General features: G+C 29.0%; 1 protein-coding gene across 8 annotated transcripts in view; it reads left to right on the top strand.

The window, feature by feature from the left end:
• Window positions 1–298: 298 nt before the first annotated feature.
• Window positions 299–3,882, top strand: part of LOC116853489 (ATP-dependent RNA helicase DDX42-like) — a 6,153-nt gene continuing 2,569 nt past the window's right edge. For 2 of the 8 annotated variants that reach the window (XR_004379990.1, XR_004379989.1), the window contains exons 1-3: window positions 330–653; window positions 1,364–1,544; window positions 3,380–3,521. The gene's annotated coding sequence lies outside the window, so the exon portion shown is untranslated. Of the gene's footprint in view, window positions 654–1,363; window positions 1,545–1,666; window positions 1,805–3,379; window positions 3,522–3,882 lie in introns of all 8 variants that reach the window. The other 6 variants (XR_004379985.1, XR_004379986.1, XR_004379987.1 and 3 more) reach the window with 6 other exon arrangements.

Raw genomic sequence — 3,882 nt, 5'->3', positions numbered from 1 at the left:
TTGCCTCCTCCTTTGCATCCTCCTTTGCTTCCTTTTTGCGCTCCATAGCAGGTTTATAAGCAGGTGTATAACAATATCGAGTGTATATCTTATATAACCGTGATGATTTATAAAAGAATAAAATATTTACTTAATACTTACTCGCATTCTGTATCATAAATTCGCCACATATTCTTGCACTGAGCTGTACCACAGTATATACAGTAGCAACTCTCTTAAATTTAGCGTAGGCAAAATCATTTGCACATGCGCGAGGTAAGTACGTAACCAATCGCAACACTGATTTTCTATCTTACTTCCTCTTTCCATTTTCGCTCTTTCTCAACACCATAGAAAGAGAACATAACCTGCAAAAAGTTTTATTTTGGCGGTCTGGGAATGCGCACGTATCCACGGGAACTTTGTTGAACTACCTATTTTTCTGCGAAGTCGTATTGTTTCAGTGGTGCGCATTATATCTCTATATCTCTAATTTCTTTACCCTGGTAATATGTCACTTTTATTTTTTATAATTGAAGGAAATTATAGACAAAAGGAAAAGTATGTCGGCTCGTGAATCAAATACATGGTGTATTGTGTAGTGTTATAAGAGAATGCAACAAAAATATAGATGAAAAACGACACTTCTTTCGTTTTCCAAAAGAACATGACAGGTACAATTTCATTGTACTTATTATACTTTAGTTACGTTTCGATATTCATCACCGGTACTGTACATTTATAATATATGTAAAATAAAGTATAGATTTTCAATACTGGAAGTGAATATTAGAATGCAGCCTTTAAAACAAAATAAAAATTTGTACTATATAAAGTATTTTTGCAATATTTCTACATTGTTAAGTCTCCTGGGGAGTTGCATCATCCATCTCTTTTTAATGACGTCAGAAGCGAGAAAACGCATGCTAAAAATTCCTGCAAAATACGTCGAGATAAACAGATATATCCACAAAACGACATTTGCGATCGATTAAGTACACCTCTAAAATACTCCGTACACTTTCCTTTTGTTCTTAAAATCAATAGATAATCGGAAAATTAATATGACAAGATAATGAGGAAATTAGGTTAGAAAAGACGATTACATGTCACATTTATTTTATAATTATTTGTTGATTGTTAGAACAAAAGGAAAGTGTACGGAGTATTTTAGAGGTGTATTTAATCGATCGCAAATGTCGTTTTGTGGATATATCTGTTTATCTCGACGTATTTTGCAGGAATTTATAGTATGCGTTTTCTCGCTTCTGACGTCATTAAAAAGAGATGGATGATGCGACTCCCCAGGAGCCTTAAGTTAACTTAAATAAACACATGTGTATATTATACTTATTTATAATCAAAATTCGGTAAATATTTATAGATGGTTACAATGGATACATGCGTGTGAAAGATCAGATTTGAAAGTAATGGGTGCAGAATATGCTTATCATACCTATCAACTATGCCACTTACATTTTGAAGAAAAGTAATATAGAATAAACAAGAGTCGAAGTTATCTTCATCGAGATGCTATACCAACAATATTTTTTGGAAAAAAGAGAGTAAGTTCTTATAAATACATATATCTTAATGTATATTTGTATATATATTTCTTATTCCATATATAATCTCTCTGTGTGCGTGTGTGTATGTGTGTGTCTGTATTTGTACATATTATATACAGCAATACGTCCGTTGTGACAACCGTAATGGAAGAAAATAGAAAAGAGATAGATGAAACTAATGTACCAAATAAAAGAAGAAGGAAAGACAATTTTAATATTGTGAAAAGAGTTATTTGTGAACAACAGGAAAGCAATACGTAATTGAACTTTTAAATATCTTAAATTATACACATCTTCATAATGATTTCTATATTATAAAAGAAGTTACTATTGCAATTTATTTTGAAGCATGCATGCATACATACATACATACATACATACATACATACATACATACATACATACATACATACATACATACATACATACATACATACATACATACATACATACATACATACATACATACATACATACATACATACATACATACATACATACATACATACATACATACATACATACATACATACATACATACATACATACATACATACATACATACATACATACATACATACATACATACATACATACATACATACATACATACATACATACATACATACATACATACATACATACATACATACATACATACATACATACATACATACATACATACATACATACATACATACATACATACATACATACATACATACATACATACATACATACATACATACATACATACATACATACATACATACATACATACATACATACATACATACATACATACATACATACATACATACATACATACATACATACATACATACATACATACATACATACATACATACATACATACATACATACATACATACATACATACATACATACATACATACATACATACATACATACATACATACATACATACATACATACATACATACATACATACATACATACATACATACATACATACATACATACATACATACATACATACATACATACATACATACATACATACATACATACATACATACATACATACATACATACATACATACATACATACATACATACATACATACATACATACATACATACATACATACATACATACATACATACATACATACATACATACATACATACATACATACATACATACATACATACATACATACATACATACATACATACATACATACATACATACATACATACATACATACATACATACATACATACATACATACATACATACATACATACATACATACATACATACATACATACATACATACATACATACATACATACATACATACATACATACATACATACATACATACATACATACATACATACATACATACATACATACATACATACATACATACATACATACATACATACATACATACATACATACATACATACATACATACATACATACATACATACATACATACATACATACATACATACATACATACATACATACATACATACATACATACATACATACATACATACATACATACATACATACATACATACATACATACATACATACATACATACATACATACATACATACATACATACATACATACATACATACATACATACATACATACATACATACATACATACATACATACATACATACATACATACATACATACATACATACATACAAAAGCTATCTCTATTTAGAAATATGTAAACTTTGAGTATACGTATTCTATTTATAATGCACATACTGATTGTGTAACATTTTCATTGAATATTTATTTTTTCTTTTGCAGAAGGATTTTGTCATTGGTACAAAATATAGCCAAATGTGTACAACATCATTCGGCAGTACGAAAACCGGGCTGTTTGCCGATTACATCAATCGTCCAGGTGGATGCATTTGAAGAATTAGACGAAAACGAATACTCCAACGTTGTAAGTAAAAAACAAAAGTATCGTTATTACATCTGTCTCATATTAATTAAAGTAAATATCTCCATTGACTAATGCAATAACTTTTACTGAAACATTTTAAGTAATGGAAGTTTATTACATACATTCACAAGCACGCACGCAATGAATGAACTATTATTTTTCAAAAATTAAAGATCGCAATTAGTGACAATGTATTATTTTGTAACAGTTGCATCCGTTTGTCGTAATAACTTTGACGATACGAGTCCGTATTCATGGTAAGCAATATGTTACACACAATTTCATGTATATTATCTATTGCAACAAGTTTGAAATAAAATCAAACTTCATAGGTGTTGTAAATAAAATGGTATTGTTAACC

This window comes from Odontomachus brunneus, unplaced genomic scaffold (assembly GCF_010583005.1).
Source record: "Odontomachus brunneus isolate Ranch 3 - 2012 unplaced genomic scaffold, Obru_v1 Obru_scaffold_335, whole genome shotgun sequence".
NCBI lineage: Eukaryota > Metazoa > Arthropoda > Insecta > Hymenoptera > Formicidae > Odontomachus > Odontomachus brunneus.
The sequence above is the reverse complement of the archived record's forward strand: the minus strand, read 5'-3'. Positions and strand labels throughout refer to the sequence as shown.